This window comes from Eschrichtius robustus, chromosome 15, assembly GCF_028021215.1.
Source record: "Eschrichtius robustus isolate mEscRob2 chromosome 15, mEscRob2.pri, whole genome shotgun sequence".
In the NCBI taxonomy this organism is placed as follows: Eukaryota; Metazoa; Chordata; class Mammalia; order Artiodactyla; family Eschrichtiidae; genus Eschrichtius; species Eschrichtius robustus.
Window position 1 is genome coordinate 81,449,045 of NC_090838.1, and position 22,595 is coordinate 81,471,639.

Below are 22,595 nucleotides of genomic sequence, written 5' to 3' on the forward strand. Positions count from 1 at the left end.
ATCTACGGTGAAAGAAGAGTTGGGATTGATTGGAAAAGAACAAGAAGGAACTTTCCAGGTGATAGAAATGTTTTATGTCGTGATTGGAATAGTGGTTCCACCTTGTAAATATTTGTCAAAACTCATCACACTCTGTAGGTTAGATCTGAGCATTTCACTGTGTATAAATTATACCTCAATAAAAAATATTTTTTAAAAATCAGGCTATTTCCTCAAATGGTCTAAGAGCAAACTTAGGAGATCTGTGTCCTGAACATTAATGGAAACATTGATGACCTTCCAGCTGGAGAGGCAGTTGGGGGAACATGTGGTCGGCAGCCAACTGGAAACAGTTTCATTTCGTATCATCAGTTAATCATTGATGAAAGCGTTTCTGAAAATGGAGAATGAGGTCCATCCAATTAGGTTCTTTTCTTAAAAAAAAAAAAAAAATTATTTATTTGGTTGCGCCTGGTGTTAGTTGTGGCAGGTAGGCTTCTTAGTTGCTCCTTAGTTGTGGCATGCAAACTCTTAGTTGCAGCATGCATGTAGGGTCTAGTTCCCTGACCAGGGATTGAACCCGGGCCCTCTGCACTGGGAGCGCAGAGTCTTATCCACTGCACCACCAGCGAAGTCCCCCCACTTAGGTTCTTAAAGTAATTTTACAAGTGGCTCTCAGGTTCTGCTCAGTAAACTCAAAATGTCATTACTGGTGACTTTTATGTCAGGGTCCCATTATGCTCCCTTGCTGAGGAGCAGGGCTTGTCCAATCCCTCATACCTGGGGACTGGAGAGATGGTGACATTTTGGTCACAGCCCCAAGTGAATCATCAGATTCTGAAGGTGCCACAGAATTGGAGGATCCTGTTAGCTGGGGGTCAGGATGCCTGGAGTGAGATTTTGTTCTTCCAATAACCTACACTGACCAATAAATCCATCCCCAAAAGAATCTGAAAAAGAATAGATACATGTATATGTATAACTGAATCACTTTGCTGTACACCTGAAACTAACACAACATTGTTAATCGGCTATACTCCAATATAAAATAAAAAGTAAAAAACAAAACAAAACAAAGCAAAAAAAAAAAAAAATCCATCCCCAGCCATGCTGACACCCAGCCAGAAAGAAACAGTGCAGTGACCTTGGACAAGGCGTCTGTTACCCCTGCTCCAATCTATCCAGGGCCTCAGGCTCCTAGAACAGTTCGTTCATTATGACACTCCCTTGACCAAAATCCTTTATAATCCCTATGCTACTGTCACTGCCAGGAAAGGCGGATATCTCCTCTGGGCTGAAGGCTTTGCTTTGTTTGATGTGGCCTGAGACTGACTCAGGCCGTAAATTTTCCCCAACAGGCTCAATAGGGCAAGTTCTTTTGGCAAAGAGCTATACCGAAAAAAACAACATGCCAACAAAAAACAGTGTAGAAGCTGCAAAGGAAGCTGGAAAGTCCTTTCTTTCCTTTTTTGTCAGATTGTCTTTGGAATGAGGTTTGCTTCCCACCCTGCAGAGGTGAGAAGAACCTCCCAATCAGGGGAGACCATTGCTGAGTGCTGTTGGTTGCTGGTTGGCCCCAGCCAGTCTCCTGTTCACCCGGCCTCCTGGGATGATGGCGTACAATGTACTTCAAGGTCTTGGCTAAGGCAGGGCCCCCTCCATTCTTTGTTCTCCCAGCCACCATCTTCTTGGTCTCGTCCAGAACGCAGAGGCATGTACACACAACCACACCTCCACACCACATCCATGGCACACAACGCAGAAGCACACACACCACACACCATTCCTATACTACCCCCTACCCCACACACACATACAGACCACACATAAACACACATCACACACATATAGTGCATATCTAGACACCACACACACATGTTCACTCACTCGACTCTTGTCAACTCTTGTTCTGGGCAGGAACTGAGTTGGTACCAGCTTTTGTCCTTCCACAGACTCCAGTGTGCTTCTCAATCCCCAGGTCACAGGGAAATGTCACCAGGGACGGATTGTCTGTCTCCCCTATCTTGACCATGAATAATTTGCTGATACGCACTGATGATGCTATTTTAGGCAACAGCAGACAAGTTGCCTTTCCAGTCATTCAGCCCAATCACTCCAATTGCATATCATAAACAACGCGCTCAGCTAGAACACACCAAGGTGCTATTATCAGTTGTTAGGTATTGAAATCATTCTGTATCAGTTCGTACACACCTGCTGTCCCTAGGCCCCTGAAGCCCACACTCCCCAGATTCCGTAAGAAAGGGTTACTGCTTTACATATCAAGGACCAGACCAGATTCTGGTCCCTTGGTTGTGATCAACTGGGGTCCGTGATATACCTGTTATCTGTATTTTGACTGTCATTCCTGTCCTCAGGGAATGGGTGAAAGGTAGCTTTGCCTGCTTTGAAGTCTTTTATGATGGTCAAACTTATGTTGTCTAAATATGGGTTAAGCCCATCTCTGTGAATGGAGACATAGATGGATACTCAACAGGATATGGCCCAGGGGTAGCAGTGGAAAGAGAGTCCCAGGAGAGACCTAGACCAGCCAGACCTGCTCTCCAGGTGGGGCAGACGTGGGGCACCGCGAGGGCATCCAGTCCAGCAGACAAACAATGGGTCTGGGGGGCGGGCTCTGGGCCAGCAGTCAGCACCATGCAAGACGGGGCCCCACTGCCAGGTGAGCACATGCTGAGAAGGGCTCGCGGGAGCCCAGAGAGCGCACACACCGTCCAAGGTGGAGATGTGAGGGAAGCGGGGCCGAGCAGTCATTAGTTGATTCCTTCTCCATCAAGTATGTATGGGCGCCTATGTGCCAGGCACTGTGTTAACCACTCAGGATGCTCGGGGAGCAAGATTAACCCTGGCGGGTGGGGGGAAACGAATGCAGCCCTTATGCTAACAGCTGGGTAGACAGAGACATCAAAAGGCGATTCCAATCCAAAGCGATGAGCCCTACAATAGGGGAAGTTCTGTAGGAGCCCAGAGTTGCGGCACTAATTCAGACCCAGGGCATTCAGGAAGTGCTTTCCCCGAGGGCATGTGGTCTAAGCTGAGACCCTAACAATGCGTAGAATTGTTCAAGTAAAGAAGGATGGAGAGGAATGAGCAGCAGGTGCGAAGACCCCGAGGCAAGAGAGAAATGGGTTTATTCAAAGAGTGGAAAGGAATTTCTCCCATCTGGATGCTTGGAGCACACAGGGGAAGGGGTGGCCCATGGTGCTGGCATGGATCAGGAGGAAGGCACCCGGGGAAGGCAGGTTTCCAAGGGCAACAGAGTGAGTCAAGAGCAAGGGCTCCGGGATAAGCTTGCCTGGGTTGAATCTTGACTCTGCCACTTCCGAGCTGTGTGACCTTGGGAAGGTCATTTGGCCTTCTCGACCTCAGTAGAATCGTTGTAGTGCTCACTTCTGGAGGATGGAGACAGATAATGCATGTAACGCACCTAGAACTACGTGGCATGCGATGTGTCCATTCACATCAGCCATGACTGGGCCCCTAAACCCCAAGTCAGGAGTGGGTCCAGAAAAGGGGGCAGGCTGGGCCTGCAGGCCTGGACTTACAACTAATCAATTGGCTGCTACCTTAAAAGAAATGCTCAATGTCAAAAAAAACACAAAAAACATTCAGTGTTATAATCACCAGGATAGCCACAGTTCTCTTTCAAATAGCATTTTAAAAGTTGCAATGTAATTTCCACACATTGGCTTCTTGAAGTCTTAAAACGTATCCTGTGAAGGAAGCAAAGTGTCCTTCTTTTTAGAGAAAATGAGATGGAGGCTTTTCACCTGGAGAGTCCAGGGTCTGGAGTGGACCAGGTCCTCTGACCCCTCCATCCCACCTGGGCTGGTAAGCCCGATGCCTCCTCCCACTCCACCTGCCTCTGTGCAAAGCCCAAAGAAAGGACAACAATTCGCCCCTTTCAAAGGACAGCTTGTAGGGCAACACTACTGTGGGCACACCTACTGGCCCTTAGGGCTGTTCCCCAGAGGGCATGTCAGCCTCCTGGGAGGTCCCCAAGTTGCCGGGACATGGCTGTGTGGTGAGTGGATGCATGAAGGATAGTCCCTCCAACTACAAACTGACGTCTCCTCTCTAGAGCTGCCCCTGACCCAGCAGCTGCCCCTCGTGCCTTCCAGCTGTGTCTGGTACATGTCAATCTGATCTCAGCAGTCTTCTCAAGGAATGACATTCTTGGCCCAGCCCTTAGGATAAATGGGGGTGTAATTCTTTCATATATTAGTTTTATCTCCCACCTTAACTCCTTGGAGTGAGGAATTATGTCCTCTACTTTTCTGGTGTGTACATGGCCCCCAGCATAGCTCCAGACACATGAGGTTACTCAATAACCCCTTTGTAATCACACATTTATAATGGGCAAACATACACTGACAGGTGTGTGTTCCTATATCGTGATGTCAAGGGCAGTTCTCAGAAGGTTGTTTGGGAACTGTGAAAAATGAGCAAAAAGAGTTGGACTTATGCAATAATTTCATAGCCTTGGTCAAGGATGGGTTAGTAAAAGGAGAATTTATTGTAAGGATACAAGGTAACTTCAGGGAACACACCTGCAGAAGCCGGGATTCACAGGATCTGGTGGCTTTTTTCTCCACCCTCTCTCTCTCTCTCTCAATCCCTCCCTCCCTGAGTTCCTTCATCTCTTCCTCTTTTAGCTTTTGCTTCGGGCTTTGAATATCTCCTGCTTTGTAATAATAATTCATTGTTTTGAGTTACCATTCTACCCCAAACAGCTTCAACCCTCCATGACCTTACAACTACAGTGGCCCACAATACAACACAATACATTGGTTTCTGTGTCTCTTATTTTGAATGCCCGAGAATCTAATTGGCTCAGCTTGGATCAGTTCTTCCCTGTGGTCCAATCGGTTATGACCAAGGGTGAGTCTCCCAGGAAAATATGGCCACTCAGGCTGCCCCCTTTTATGGAGGTGTGCAGAGCACTTCCCAAGTGAAGGGTGTTTGGGAGATGTGCATCCCAAATCTGCCGATCACACCCAATTCCCAACCCTGAAGGAGCCAACATCCCACTCTTCCTCCACGTGGACATTGGCCTAAATCCACTCATTTCAGCAAGCATTTTTGGGGCTATCCTGTACCCTCCCAAAATACTTAAGGCCCTGGAATAGGAAATAAAAATTTGAGATATAAGAATCCTGACCTCCAAGATCCGTTTCTAGTGGTAGAGACCCAACCACTGGGCCCAAGGGCTAGGTAAAAGTTAGACTATGGAGTAATTACAGTAATTTTAGGGGCAGAAATGTGGGAACACAAGATTGAAAGGTGAGCCAACAAGAGTGGATCAAAATCAGCAGCTATCTTCAACTATCACATTGGCAAATATTAAGAGTGATGACACCCAAATTTGGCAGGATGTGAGGAAACAGGCACTATCATCTACTGCTGATGGGAGCAAAAAAAAATGGAGTGATACTGCTGTAGGGTATCTGGCAATCTCTACCAAGATAGTAAATGTGCATCCCCTGTAACCCACCAATTCTAGGTCCAGGAAAGATGAGAGCCAGAAATTGTTATAAGACAATGGGGAAGCTCGGATGAATTTGATGACACGAGCCTACACTCAGCTGGATTTGTACCCTATCTACTGTGTATGCTAATAAGGGTGGGATGACCCTGCTCCTAACCCCATATAAATGGCATGATTGAGACAGCCCATAACTTTTCCTGATTGGTCATGCCTTTCTCAAATGAAAGCAGGACATTAGAGCAGACATAGCAAATATGGCATAAACCAATTATCATCAGTTGATGACTGTACTCTTTCCCATTGGATTTGGACACTGCCTCAGGATCATTCTCAGCACCCTACACTGTCCTTCCTAATCAAGATAAAACCTTTATTCCATTTTTTATTTATAGCTGCTTGGTCCATCCCTGTCCACTGCCCTGATCCCTGGACAATCCTGTGGGATTTTGCAAGTCAAATGGCACTATATTTGTGAGAATATTTGTTATCTTTTTTTTTCTTTCTAACCAGTCAAGTGGGCTTGATGCTGCTGATCAAGTTTTCAAGTCATTACTCAATTCCCCCTTCCCTGAAAGGGAGGCCCTGCAAGGAAGACCACACAGGCTGATACAGGTAGAGTCATGGAGGCCAGGGAAGTGATTCTAGGAGCGTTTCTTACCTGCAGCCTGACTCACAATGCTGCTAAGTCAGGCTTGTTTCTGTGTCTCTAACTTTTCCAAAAGTTAGAGGAAAGTTATTGATGTGGTCACATCAATCACGCTATGATATGCTGACCTAATAAAATTTAACTTCAAAATGCCACATGTTTTCATACCTAGAAACTCAACTGAGATTGTTTCTGCTTTGAATTTCATAATTTACTTGAAAATTGCAGACTACCTATCATTTGCTCTGAAAGCTTTATGTCAACCTTTGACCCAAAGCACCAAAGTTCTGGAGAAAATGATGAAATGAATGGTACCATCTTCATTACCACAGTTAGCACCATGCCTGAAGCAGAAAAGGTGCTCCATCGATGGTAGCAATGTTCATCCTCCATCATCTATTTTTGACAAGTAAACATTTTCAACTTTTATATCTAAGCCAAAGGAGTTAGAAGAGACAGTTAACAGTCACATTTGTACTCAAGATTCCTGTAGGAAGATTTTTAAAAGACATTATGATTACTATCCAAAGTTTCTCAATCCTGGAACTTTTGACATCTGGGGGGAGATCATCTTTGTTACGGGGGAGCTATCCTGTGAATTGTAGGTTGTTTAGCAACATCCTGGCCTCTACCCACTAGATGCCAGTAGCACCCCCTTCTCAATTGTGACAACCAAAAAGGTCTTCAGATACTGCGAAATGTCTCCTGTGGGGAAGGAAGGTGCAAAATTGCCCCCAGTTGAGAGCAACTGATCATTTCCAAATCATCTGTATGAACTGTAACAGAAAGGAACAAATTCTATGATCAACTACAACTGCCTTATAAAGAAGAAAATCTGTTATGCAATAGGCCTTTTGTTTCAGCTCTGGTCACCTGATAGGTTTGGACATGCTCAGGTCAACCTGGAGCTGAATTTGTCAGCAGGCAGCCATCCAGACTTGATCATTCCCAGCAAAGGTGCCAGAGAAACCCTGCCAATGTAGACTACTCAGAAATGCTGGATACAATATTTTTTAAAATATCTTTTTAAATATAGGGTTAAAGTAGAGGGAAAGTCAGAGAAATCTATAGAGGTCCAAGATGAGCAAACCCAAATACAGAGGTAAGCAAATGCTGAAGTTAGAACTCACCCAGAAGATACTTGCCAATCCCTGGGGGCCTAGAGCTTGTGTACTGTGCTAGGTCTTGTGTACTGGCAACAGGAGCAAACTCTGGGATGTATGTGGGCTGGGAAGTAGGATTAGAGAGACTCTTTCATCAAGCCAGTACCTCTGAAAGGTAACAGTCTTGGTTGGTGAACTAGAAAAAAGCCTCAACCCTCAAAGTGTTGTCTAGGCCTTGGTTCTGAGTGAAATGGAAAAAAGATCTCTTCTAATAATCCCTAATCATAAGCCTATTTATATTTGTTTTAGGAGCTGGAATTCATACTCCTTATGTAACACGAAACTTAAAAATTCAGCACATTGGCACCAACCCCAAGCCCCACAGGGCTGTGCGACCAGCATTCAGGGACCTGGCCCTGCCCTGCAGCAGGCTGTCATCAGCCCCTCAACCCCCTGGGCACAGCCAACTGGGTGAGAGGCCTAACCCCCCACCCACCTTCAGCAGGCCTGCAGCCACTGCTCGAGGCAGGGCCTCACAGCCAATTGGGCTGGGGCCAGCCCCACCTACCAGCACACCCACAGTATTAAGCCCTGCCACAACAGAAGGGCTCATGTACCCCACATAAGAGGCATCCCTAGAGCATATATCTCAGGTCACCAGAGGGTAGCATGCTTCTGGGCCCCATACAACACCTCCTACAAAAGGTCAATTCTCCAAGACTGGGAAACATAACCAAATTACCTAATACACAGAAATAAACACAGAGAATTGGGCACAATGAGGGGACAGAGGAATATATTCCAAACAAAGGAAAAAGATATGACCTCAGAGAAGAAGAACTAAATGACATGGAGATAAGCAATCTACCCAATAAAGGGTTCAAGGTAATGATCATAAAGATGCTCATCGAACTTGGGAGAAGAATGGATGAACAGAGTGAATATTTCAACAAAGAGTCAGAAAATATAAAGAAGAACCAAACAGAGCTGAAGAATACAATAACTGAAATTAAACATACATTAGAAGTAATGAAGAGTAGATTAAATGGTACATAGGAACAGATCACTGATCTGGAAGATAGAGTAGTGGAAATCACCCAAGCCGAACAGAAAAAAAAGAAGTTTTAAAAAATGAGGATAGTTTAAGAGACCTCTGAAACAACATCAAGTATACTAACACTCACATTATAGGGGTCCCAGAAGGAGATGAGAGAGAGAGAGAGAGAGAGAGAGGCAGATTACTTATTTCAAGAAATAATAGTTGAAAACTTTCCTATCCTGAGGAAAGAAACAGACCTCACGTCCAAGAATTACAGAGAGTCCCAAACAAGATGAACCCAAAGATGTCCATACCCAGATAGATTATATTAAAATGGCAAAAAAATAAAGATAAAGAGGGAATCCTAAAAGCAGCAGGAGAAAAGCAACTAGTTACATACAAGGGAACTCCCATAAGACTCTCAGCTGACTTTTTAGCAGGAACTCTGCAGGCCAGAAGGAAGTGGCATGATGTATTCAAAGTGATAAAAGGAAAAAACCTACAGGTAAGAACATTTTACCCAGCAAGGTTATCATTCAGATTTGAAGGAGAGATAGTCTTACAGACAAGCAAAAGCTAAAAGAGTTCAGCACCACTAAACCAGCTTTATAAGAAATGTTAAAGAGACTTCTCTACATGGAAAAGAAAGGCCACAACTAGAAATATGAAAATTATGAAGGGAAAACTTATCACTGGTAAAGGAAAATATACAGTAAAGGTAGTAGATCAATTGCTTATAAAGCTAGTAGGAAGGTTAGAAGACAAAGGTAGTAAAATCACCTATATTCACAATAAGTAGTTAAGGGGTACACGAAACAAAAAGATGTAAAATATGATGTCAAAAACATTAAACGTGGTGGGGGAGTAATAACATAGGGTGGTTAGCATACATTTAAACTTAAGAGATTATCAACTTGGACTTCCCTGGTGGTGCAGTGGTTAAGAATCCACCTGCCAATTCAGGGGACACGGGTTCGAGTCCTGGTCTGGGAAGATCCCACATGCTGTGGAGCAACTAAGCCCGTGCGCCACAACTACTGAAGCCCGCACACTGAGAGCCCGTGCTCCGCAACAAGAGAAGCCACTGCAATGAGAAACCCATGCACCGCAACAAAGAGTAGCTCCTCTCGCCACAACTAGAGAAAGCCCACATGCAGCACTGAAGACCCAACGCAGCCAAAAAAAATTAAAATATAAATAAATAAATAAATTTATATAAAAAAGAGATCATCAACTTAAAATAATAATATATATATGATTTTATATATATGTGTATATATATACACACACACATACACACATGTTGTTATTTATGAACCTCATTGTAACCACAAACCAAAAACCTATAATAGATACACACACAAGAAAGGGAAAGGTATCCAAACATAACACTAAAGATAGTCATCAAATCACAAGTAAAGAGAGCAAAAGAAGAAGAAAAGAACAAAAAAGAATTATGAAAAAAACTCCAAAAATTAACAAAATGGCAATAAGTAAATACATATCAATAATTGCTTTAAATATAAATGGACAAAACCCTCCAATCACATACAGTGGCTGAATGGATACAAAAACAAGACCCATATATATGCTGCCTACAAGAGACTCACTTCAGATCTAAAGACACACACAGACTGAAAGGGGATGAAAAAAGGTATTTTATGCAAACAGAAACAAAAAGAAACCTGGGAAGGAGTTCTCTAATGACCTAGAGATTAGGATCCTGGGCTTTCACTGCCGTGGCCCAGGTTCAATCCCTGGTTGGAGCACTGAGATCCTGCAAGCTGGGTGGCACAACCAAAAAAAGAAAAAGAAAAAGAAAGCTGAGGGAACAAAACTTATATCAGGGAAAATAGAGTTTAAAACAAACACTGTAACAAGAGACAAAGAAAAACATTACATAATGATAAAGGGATTAATCCGACAAGAAGATATAATAATTGAAAATAAACATGCACCCCAAATAGGATCACTTAAATACATAAAGCAAATTTAACAAACATAAAGGGAGAAATTGAAAGTAATGCAATAACAGTAGGGGACTTGACACCTCACATCAATGGATATCCAGACAGAAAACCAATAAGGAAACACTAGCTTTAATGACAAATTAGACCCATGGGAATTAATATATATATATATATATATATATATAGATAGATAGATAGATAGATAGATAGATAGATAGATAGATAGATATAGATAGATAGATATAGATAGATATAGATATAGAACATTCCATCAAAACTAGCAGAATACACATTCTTTTCAAGTGTGCATGGAACATTCTCCAGGATAGCTCATATGCTAGGCCACAAAACAAGTCTCATATTTTAAAAGATTGAAATTATATCAAACATATTATCTGACCACAGCTGTATGAGACTAGAGATCAACTACAAGATAAAAACTGCAAAAATCCCACAAGCATGTGGAATCTAATATGCTACTAAACAACCAATGGGTCATTGAAAAAATCAAAAAGAAAAAATTTTAAATACCTGGAGACAAATGAAAATGGAAACAGACAATCCAAAATCTATGGGATACAGCAAAAGCATTTCTAAGAGGGAGGTTTATAGCGATACAAGCCTACCTCAGGAAACAAGAAAAACCTCAAATAGCAACCTAATCTTACAGCTTAAGGAATTAGAAAAAGAAGAACAAACAAAACACAAAGTTAGTAGAAGAAAAGAAATAATAAATATTCGAGTGGAAATAAATGAAATAGAGACTGAAAAATGATAGAAAACATCAATGAAACTAAGAGCTGTTTCTTTGAAAAAAAAAAAAGATAAACCTTTAGCCAGGCTCATTAAGAAAAAAGAGAGGGTCCAAATAAATAAAATCAGAAATAAGAGCAAAGACTGTCACCATGTCCTGTCCACTGTCTGCTGCACATGGTGGGGGTTTGCTCCAGGACCTTGCTTCAGATGTGTAAGGTCCCCCATCCATTAAACCACTGATGTCTCTGAAAAAAAAAAAAGAAAGAAATGAAAGAGGAGAAGTTACAACTGACACCATAGAAATACAAAATATAATAAGAGATGACTATGAACCATTATATGCCAATAAAATGGACAAACTAGAAGAAATGGATAAATTCTTATAAATGTACAATTTCCCAGGACTGAATCTGGAAGAAATAGAAAATATGAACAGACAGATTACCAGTAATTAAACTGAATCAGTAATTTAAAAATCTCCAAGCGGGCTTCCCTGGTGGTGCAGTGGTTAAGAATCTGCCTGCCAATGCAGGGAACATGGGTTCGAGCCCTGGTCTGGGAAGATCTCACATGCCACGGAGCAACTAAACTTGTGTGCCACAACCACTGAGCCTGCGCTCTAGAGCCCATGAGCCACAACTACTGAGCCCGCATGCCACAACTACTGAAGCCTGTGTGCCTAGAGCCCGTGCTCTGCAACAAGAGAAGCCACCGCAATGAGAAGCCTGCACACTGCAATGAAGAGTAACCCCCGCTCGCTGCAATTAGAGAAAGCCTGCGCACAGCAACAAAGACCCAACACAGCCTTAATTAATTAATTAATTAATTAAATTAAAAAATCTCCAAGCAATCAAAAGTCCAGGACCAGATGACCTCACGGGTGAATTCTACAAAACATTCAAAGAAGAATTAACCCTTATGCTTCTCAAATTATTTCAGAAAATTGTAGAGGAAGGAATGCTTCTGAACTCATTCTATGAGGCCAGCACCACCCTGATACCAAGACCAGAAAAAACAGCACAAAAAGAAAATTACAAACCAATATCACTGATGAACATAGATGCAAAAATCCTGAACAAAATAATAGCAAAATGAATTCAACAATACGTTAAAAGGTTCATACACCATGATCAAGTGGGATTTATCCCAGGGATGCAAGGATGGTTTAATATCCACAAATCAGTCATTGTGATACATCACATTAACAAACTGAAGAATAAAAATTAAATGATCATCTCAATAAATGCAGAAAAGGCTTTTGACAAAAGTCAACGTTTATTTATGATAAAAACTCTCAACAAAGTGGGTATAGAGGGAACATACCTGAATATAATAAAGGCCATATATGACAAATCCACAGCCAACATCATGTTCAATGATGAAAAGTTGAAAGCATTTCCTCTAAGATCAGGAATAAGACAAAGATACCCACTCGCACTACTTTTATTTAATATAATACTGGAAGTCCTAGCCACAGCAATCAGACAAGAAAAAGAAATAAAAGGAATCCAAATTGGAAAGGAAGAAGTAAAACTGTCACTGTTTGCAGATGACATGATACTATATATAGAAAATTCTAAAGGTGCTACCAGAAAACTACTAGATATCATCAATGAATTTAGTAAAGTTGCAAGATACAAAATTAATATGCAGAAATCTATTGCATTTCTATACACTAACGACAAACTATCAGAAAGAGAAATTGAGAAAACAATTCTATTTATAATTGCATCAAAAAGAATAAAATACCTAGGAATAAATCTAACCAAATAGGCAAAAGGCTTGTACTCTGAAAACTATAAGACATTGATGACTTTCTTCAGTTGAAAATGACACAAACCAATGGAAAGATATACCAAGCTCATGGATTAGAATAACTAATATTGTTAAAATGACCATACTACCTAAAGCAATCTACAGATTCAACTCGATCCCTATCAAAATAACAAAGGTATTTTTCACAGAACTAGAACAAGTAATTCTAAAAGACCTCAAATAACCAAAGCAGTCTTGAGAAAGCAGAACAAAGCTGGAGGTATTATGTTCCCTGATTTCAAACTATACTACAAAGCTATGGGAATCAAAACAGTATGATACCAGCACAAAAACAGACACATAGATCAACGGAACAGAATAGAGAGCTTAGAAATAAACACACACTTATATAATCAATTAATCTATGACAAAAGAAGCAAGAATAGGGACTTCCCTGGCAGTCCAGCAGTTAAGACTCCATGCTTCCACTGCAGGGCGTGTGGGTTTGATCCCTGGTTGAGCCCATGCCACATGGTGCAGCACCCCCCCCCCCCAAAAAAAAGAAGCAAGAATATACAATGGGGAAAAGAGAGTCTCTTCACTAAATGGTGTCTTTTCAAAAAGTGGAAAAACTGGACATCTACGTGCAAAAGAATCAAACTGGACTACTTCCTCACACTATATACACAATAACTCAAAATGGATTAAAGACTTAAATGTAAGACCTGAAACCATAAAACTTTTAGAAGAAAATATAGACAGTATGCTCTTTGACATCAGTCTTAGCAACATTTTTTTGGATCTGTCTCCTCACTGAAGGGAAATAAAAGCAAAATTAAACAAATGGGACTACATGACACTAAAAAAACTTTTGCACAGTGAAGGAAACTATCAACAAAGTGAAAAGGCAACCTACTGAATGAGAGAAGATATTTGCAAATCATATATTTAATAAGGGGTTAATACCCAAAATATACAAAGGACTCATACAACTCAACATCAAAAAAACAAACAACCCAATTTAAAAATGGGCAGAGGACCTGAATGGACATTTTTCTAAAGAAGACATACAGATGGCCAACAGACACATGAAAAGATGCTCAACATCACTAATCATCAGGAAAATGCAAATAAAAACCAGAATGAGATACCATCTCACACTTGTCAGAATGGCTATCATCCAAAAACAACAAATAACAATTGTTGGCAAGGATGTGGGGAATCCTTATGCACTGTTGGTGGGAGTGTAAATTGGTGCAGCCACTATGGAAAATAGTATGGAGGTTCCTCAAAAACTTCAAAATAGAACTGCCATATGATCCAGCAATTTCACTTTTGTGTATTTACCCAAAGAAAACAAAAACACTAATTTGAGAAGATATATGTACACCAAAGTTCATTGCAGCATTATTTACAAAGCCAAGATATGAAAGCAACTTAAGCGTCTATCAATAGATGAATGAATAAAGAAGATATGGTGTATATATACAATGTAATATCACTCAGCCATGAAAAAAATAAATATTGCTATTTATGAAAACATCAGTGGGCCTAGAGGATATTACACTAGGTGAAATAAGTCATACAGAGAAAGAGAAATACCATATGATCTCCTTTATTTCTGGAATCTAAAAAACAAAACAAAACGAACAAACAATACAAACTGAAAGAGACTCATAGATATAGAAAACGAATGGGTGGTTGCGGGGGGTGGGGGTGGGGTGACATAGGTGAAGGGGGTTAAGAAATACAAACCTCCAGTTATAAACTAAATAAGCCACTGGATGTAATATGCAGCATAAAGAATATGGTCAATAACATTGTAATAACTTTATGTGGGGACCAATGGTTACTAGAATTATCATGGTGATCCTTTCATAATGTATGCAAGTGTCAAGTCACTATACAGTACACCTGAAACTAACATAATATTGTACATCAACTATATTTCAATTTTAAAAATCTTACTACAAAGCTAAAGTAATCAAGGCTGTGTGGTACTGGCATAAGGACAGACATATATATCAATGGAATAGAATTTATAGTCCAGAAATAAACTCTCACATTTAGAGTCAATTGATTTTCAACAAGAGTGCCAAAGCAGTTCAATGGGGAATAGAAAAATCTTTTCAGCGAATGGTGTTGGGACAACTGGATATTCACATACAAAAGAATCAGTCTAGACCCCTATCTCACACCATATACAAAATATAACTCAAAATTATCAAAGACTGAAATATTAGAGCCTAAACTATAAAGCTCTTAGAAGAAAAGATAGGTGCAAATCTTCATGATCTTGAATTAGATATGACACTAAAAACACAAGTACAAAAAAAGAGAGAAAAATTAGACTTTATCAAAATTTGAAACTTTTTTACCTCAAAGGACATGATCAAGAAAGTAAGAAGACAATGACACAATGGGAGAAAATTTTTGCAAATAATATATTTGGTAAATGACTTGTGTCTAGAATACATAAAGAGATCCTACAACTCAATAATAATATGATAAATAACCCAATTTTTTTAATGGGCAAAGAACCTGAATAGACATTTCTCCAAAGAAGATATACAAATGGTTAATAAGCACATGAAAAGATGCTCAACATCATTAGTCATAAGGGAAATGCAAATCAACATATATGTTCACCTGATTGATGACAAAGCCAACATCTGCAGTAGTACAGTGGGGAAAAGGGGAAAAGATGTTCTTTTCTAAGGCAATTGAATAGCCAAAGGGACAAAATAAATCTTGACTCCCTACCTCACATTCATGAAAATCAATTCTTGGTGAATTATAGGTCTAAATGTGAAAGGTTAAAAAACTAATCTTTTAGGATAAAACTTGAGGTAGGCAAATGTTTCTCACCATGACACAAAACAACGAGTTAAAAAGGAAAAAAATGATACATTGGACTACGTTCAGAGCAAAGACTTCTGTTCATCAAAAGACACCATTAAAAGTGTGAAAAGGCAAGCACAGAGTGGGAGAAGATATTTACAATAAAGGACTCACATGGCAGACTGAGATGCACAATTCAGATCCCTCTTCAAGAGAGGACTCACTGCAGACCTGTGAGGAGTGTGGTTAACACAACCTCCTGCTGTTGGCTCCTTCAGGTCCACATCAGCATTCTGAGCCCAGGTCATGTTCTTCTTGTGGTGGCTCTTGACCAATGATTGAAAAAGGCACTGATAACCACCATGTTCTTTGCAGGGTGTTCCTCAACCAAAGATAAACAAGGCATTGGTACAAGGTCCTAGCTGTTTTCACCCCACCATGGGGCTCCTCTAATGGGCAGCCTTTGCTCCAGAGCTCCCTGTTGGGCTGTCAGAGAGCTTCAGGTCTACACTGTAGTCTGATGGCCCCCTCCCAATCCTGCTTTCTCGCCTTTTCTTTCATTGGTGCTTCTCCACCATAAGCTTTTCATACTACTTACTCCACCTCAGTCTCTGCTTCCCAGAGAACTCAAATCAGTTCAACTTATATCCAGAATACATTAAAAGAACCACTTCACACCAATAAATAAAATGGCAGACAACCCAATAGAAAAGCAGGCAACATATATGAATAGGCAGTTCATAAAAGAGAATATTCTAATGGCCAATAAATAAATGAAAATGTTCTTATATTAGTTTCCTGGGATTGCTATAACAAATTCCCATAACCTTGGTGGTTTAAAACTACAGACATTTATTTTCTTACAGTTCTGGGGGCTAAAAGTCTGAAATCAAGATACTGGCAAGGTCACACTCCTTCTGGAAGCTCTGAGGGAAAATCCATCCCTTGCATTTTCTGGTCTCTGGTGGTTGCTGGCATTCCTTGGCTTGATGCTGCATCATTCCAATCTCTACCTCCATCTTCCCGCCACCTCCTCCTCTGTGCCTCTCTCTTATGAAGACACCTGTTATAGCGTTTAGGGCCCACTAGATGATCCAAGATAATCTCTTCATCTCATCCTTAATTTAATCACATCTGCAAAAACTTTACTATATAAGATAATATTCACAGCTTCCAGGAATTAGGACCTGATGTCTTTTGAGGGCACCATTCAGCCCACTCAGGCTTGTATCATTAGTTGTCAGGAAAATGCAAAGGAAGTGCAAATTAAGATCACAACGTGCTGTTACTTTACAACCACCAGAGTAGCTAAAATGAAAAAGGTGACATCAAGTGTTGGCAGAAATGTGGAGCAACCAGAACTCTCATACATTGCTCATGTAACAAATTGATACAAGTATGCCACATAAATGGGTGGCAGTACTAAAAGCTAGGCATAGGCATACACTAAGACCCCAAAATTCTAGTCCGAGGTATGTGGCAGTTTTAAAACACAGCTGCAAATTCTTTGACACTCCTTTTATCAAAAAACAGATGTCTATATCCACTGCCTTTGAACCACAGAGGGTTTATGACTGTTTTGACCAGTAAAGTGTGGTGTTGGTGACACTGTGTGACTTTTTAAAAAAATAATTATTTATTTATTTATTTGTTTTGGCTGCACCGGATCTCAGTTGCGGCAAGTGGGATTTTTGTTGTGGTGTGCGGGATCTTTAGTTGCATCACATGGACTTCTTAGTTGTGGCATGCATGCGGGATCTAGTTCCCCAACCAGGGATCGAACCCAGACCCCCTGCATTGGGAGCATAGAGTCTTACCCACTGGACCACCAGGGAAGTCCCAACACTGTGTGACTTTTGAAGCCAGATCATAAAAGGTCTTACAGCTTCCATTTCGATTGTTAGAATACTTTCTCTTAGAGCTCCCAGTCTCCAGGTAAGAAGTCTGACTACATGAGGCCCCCATGCTGTGAGGAAGCCTCAGGCATACGGAGAGACTGTGGACAAGTACCCTGAAGTCTAGTTCCAGTTTAGCCCAGTCTTTGAGTTATCCCAGCCCAGACACCAGATAAGTGAGTGAAGAAGTCTCCACATGATTCCAGCCCCTGGCCACTGAACCACCCCCAGCCATTTGTGTTTTCCTAGCTGAGGCCCCAGACAAGGCAGAGCAGAGTACAGATTTTACCTTCTGCATCTTATCCAAATTCCTTACCCACAGAATCAATGAGTATACTAAAATGAGACTGTCATGCAGCCATAGGTAACTGAGACAATACCTAACAGAAATATGTAAATAAGTTCACCGAAATATAAATACAAGGATATTCATAGCAGCACTATTTGTGCTAGCTCCAAACTGGTGACTACCTCAAAATGCCTATCAATAGTGGAATAGATTAATAATCTGTGGTATATTCACATAGTGGAATACTACACAACAATAAGAATAAACAAATTATGGCCACACAAAGTAATATGGATGATACCCACAAACATTTAGGGCTTTGAACAACAGAATCCAGACACAAAAAACATATATTGATTATTCCATTTATACATAATTTTTATAAATTTAAAAATAGGCAAAACAAAGCAAATCTATGATGTTAGAAGTCAGGATAGCGGTTGGTTACCCTTGAGGGAAGTAGTAGCTAGAAGGTTTATACTCTGGGTGATGTTCTGTTTCTTGAGCTGAATGTCGGTCACATAGGGGTGATCAGTTTGTGAAAATTTGTCAAGCTGTATACTGTAAATTGCACACTTTTATGTAAATATGTTACATTTCAATAAAAATGAAAAGAAAGAAATCTGTGCCTTGGAAGCAATGAAATAGAGTATTTCAAAGGGAGAAGGATGGACAGCACAGAGACAGTAACTGAAAGATGATGGTCTTGAGGCTTCAAAGAAACAATCTTGGTTCCAAGTGAAAACAAAAAAGTCTGGAAGCCTACTAAATTTTCAATGGAACTTTACTGTCAAAAAAATCCTAAGACTGGCCTGATATAACCTGTGAGAGTTAATTCAACCCGCTCCAAAGTACACTCTAAACCCCAAGTCTGCACCAGCAGAAGCCGACTGAAGGCAATGAGGCTCCAAGAAGCAGACCTTCCAGTGCCCACACAGATGTGGCCATGCAGGATGAGAGACAGGGAAGAAACTGAGAAGGCAGAGCCACAGCCACAAAGGACCTTTATGTCCTATAGCGTCTCTCCCTCCCTTGTTCCATCCAACTGACTGGTACGTAGGTGTGAGGGCTGGAGCTCCAGAAGCCACCTTGTTCCTTGAGAAAGGAAACCATGGGCTATAAAGCAGTGGGGTGATGAGATAAAAGACCCAGAGAACTTGGCAGTGAACCAGGCAGCGGACCCTACTGCCAGGGCTGGAGGTCTCCGCTATCCTACTCAACTGCACTTGGTGATTGCTACAGACCAGTGACTGCTGCATGCTGCCCATTCTCCCCTTTCTTGAATGAGAGTTTTAACCACTAAAACCTATTCTCAATCATTGTTCAGCAGATGGGTTGGCATTTAGTTTTTAGGTCACTGGAACATGAAGAGTCACATCTGAGCCTGAAAAGAAGGACTTTGAGCTAGATGTCAGAGGGTGAGGCTTTTGAGGTTTCTCTTTTGGAAGACGAGTGTGTTCTAGATGTGGGAAGGGAGTATAAAATGGATTTGTTTATTTTATTTTATTTATTTATATTTGGCTGCGTTGGGTCTTCGTTGCTACACACGGGCTTTCTCTAGTTGTGGTGAGCGGGGCTACTCTCTGTTGTGGTGCGCATGCTTCTCATTGCGGTGGCTTCTCTTGTTGCAGAGCACGAGCTCTAGGCGGGCGGGCTTCAGTAGTTGTGGCACACAGGCTCAGTAGTTGTGGCTTGCTGGCTCTAGAGTGCAGGCTCAGTAGTTGTGGCGCACGGGCTTAGTTGCTCCGCGGCATGTGGGATCTACCCGGACCAGGGCTCGAACCCATGTCCCCTGCATTGGCAGGTGGATTCTTAACCACTACGCCACCAGGGAAGTCCCAAAATGGATGCTTAATAGCCAAAAGACAGACTGTGGTAGAGATTTGCTACTTGCCTATGCCCGGAGCCATTGTCCTCCTTTTCCTTATGTCAGAACCACAAATTTAAATGGGAAGGTAGGCAGGGGCGGCGAGGATGGCAGAGGAGGGGGCCGTGGCTAGGATGGGGGTGCGGGATGGGTGGAAGAGGTATCTGTGAGGGCGGTGAGGTCGCAGAGGAACATCGTGGGGATCCACGGCTATCATCTGTTCTACAAAATGACTAACAGCCACCCTCTTCGCTGCTTTACTGCAGTGGGGGAAATTGATCATGTACACATTTGTCTGAACATATTTGTGCCTTGTTGATTGGGGAAGAGTATGGCTATGTCACATTTGTTGTGGAAAAGAAACGTTTTCTTGCCCACAGGGTAATTTTAGCAGTCAGGTGCCAATATTTTCGAGCATTACTATACGGTGGAATGTGACAATCTCAGCCTGAAGTCAAAATCCCTCTCCAGGACACCACTGCAGAAGCATTCGCGATGCTACTTACATACATCTATTCAATACACTAGGCAGGCGAGGCTGACAGATAAGAAGGAGGAGGTGCTGCTGGACTTTTTGAGCCTGGCTATCATATGGATTTCCAGAACTGGAGGACTCTACCTCTGAGTACCTCTGCACCAAACTTAACATTCAGAATGTCTGTATGACTTTTGATGTTGCCAGTCTCTACTCACTTCCCAAGTTAACTTGCATGTGCAGCATGTTTATGGACAGAAATGCTCAGGAGGTGTTCTCAAGCCAAGGCTTCCTCTCCCTTTCTAAAACAGCACTTTTAAACATCGTATTAAAAGATTCATTTGCAGCTCCCGAAAAAGATATTTTCCTAGGCTTGTTAAACTTGTGTAAGCATAATTCAAAGGAGAATCATGCTGAAATCATGCAGGCTGTGTGTTTGCCTTTGATGAGCCTCACTGAACTTCTGAATGATGTGAGGCCTTTGGGACTGTGGTCCCCTGATGCCATTCTGGATGCTATTAAAGTTCAATCAGAGAGCCGGGACACGGACTTCAATTATAGAGACATGCTCATACCAGAAGAAAACATTGCAACTATGAAGTATGGAGCCCAGGTGGTAAAAGGGCAGTTGAAGTCTGCCTTATCAGATGGTGACACTCAAAGTTATGACTTGGATCATGGATTTTCTAGACATCTGATTGATGATGACTGCCGTCTGGCATCGAGATTAAGCTGTGTCAGCCGTCCATTAGCAATCATATTCGGATACTCCTGTTGGACCGAGATAGCCGGTCTCATTCATATTCCATTGAAGTGTCAATGGATGAACTTGATTGGATCAGAGTGATTGATCATTCACAATATCTGGGTCGTTCTTGGCAAACGTTATATCTTCCAGCCCATGTCAGCAGGTATATTCAAATAGTTGGGACTCATAACACAGTGAATAAGATTTTTCAGATTGTGGCTCTTGAACGTATGTTTACAAACAAAACTTTCACTCTGGAGGAGGGGCTAATAGTGCCCATGGAGAACGTTGCAACAATTGCTGATTGCGCCAGTGTGATTGAAGGGGTCAGTCGGAGCCAAAATACCTTGCTGAACAAGGGCACCAAGAACTATGACTGGGATTCTGGCTATACATGTCATCAGCTGGGAAGTGGTCCAATTGTGGTTCAACCGGCACAGCCATACATGATCGGGTCAAAGTGGTTATTACTGTGGGACTGTGAAGATCAGAGCTACAGCTACTATGTTGAGGTTTCCACCAACCAGCAGCAGTGGACCATGGTAGCCGAAAGAACTAAAGTCGCCTGCAAGTCCTGGCAATCAGTAACTGTTGAAAGACAGCCGGCCTCCTTCATCCGGATCATTGGAACACACAACACTGCAAACAAGGTGTTCCACTACGTCCACTTTGAGTGTCCTGAGCAGCAGAGCAGCCAGAAGGAGGAAAACAGTGGGGAATTGGGGACAGGGGACACCAGCCTGGCCAGTCAGCAGCTCGACCCGCACGTCCTGTAGGCCCCAAGCGGCAACTCACTGCCTTCCAGCCCAGGCTCCAACTCGTACTCAGCCATCCAGCAGCACCGATAAAGGTGGTGCACATGTGGAGTGACTCGGGTGGGCCCAGATGGCGCAGGAACCGTGTCCTCCCTGAGCCGGGATCCCTGTGGACTACCCGCCATCCCTCCCTGGGAGGAGCAGGCCTGGCTGCAGAAACGGACACAGAACAGGTTTCCTCCCAAGGACACAAAAGGGCTGCTTTGTTCTCCTCGATTTGTTCAAATCAGGCTGGTCTCCAGAGGGAGAAAGTGGGTCTTCAATCTTCATCAAGTCCACCATTAACACCTTACCTCTCTAATCTAACCCCACAAAGGGCACGGAAGGGAGTAGTAGACAGGCCTGAGTCAGAATATAAAAATGGCATATGAACACGGGAATGGAAGAGAATATATTAAGCCTTCATTACCTGGAGGCACCCTTTAGGAAATGGGTTTCCATAGAGTGTTTACTTTTATGGAGTACGTTGCCCTGGCAACTAAATGATTTTTTATTTCTTAAAGTTATTCTCCATTTGCTGAAGCATAGGTGTTCCAGATCTTTTTGAAAGGCTCAAACAGCAAATTGCTTGTTTTAATCCCTTTTGATGCTGTAATTTTCCTTCCTTAGTTCTGAACGGTTGAGCGCGGGGTAGAGCCGAGAAATATGGTGCGCGTCTCCTAAATGAGGCACAGATGCAGCTAATCATGGCACCTGGTCTGACAAGGAAAATCCTTTGAGGAAGTTCAACAAAATACACAATAAGCAAATCAATTTGTGGACACTGGAGTTAATAATCACTTGAACTGCCAAGTTATTAACTTGTCATTCCTGAAATGTATCCAGCCTTTAAATTTGGGAGGTTGACAAGGAAATAGTGATTATTCCACCAGCTAATTTAATGTTCAGAAGTACATATAGATGAACGT

The 22,595-nt window shown here is 41.9% G+C and overlaps 1 pseudogene; it reads left to right on the forward strand.

The window, feature by feature from the left end:
- Positions 1-19,878: 19,878 nt before the first annotated feature.
- Positions 19,879-21,720, forward strand: LOC137777970 (BTB/POZ domain-containing protein 9 pseudogene; annotated as a pseudogene).
- The last annotated feature ends 875 nt before the right edge of the window (positions 21,721-22,595 follow it).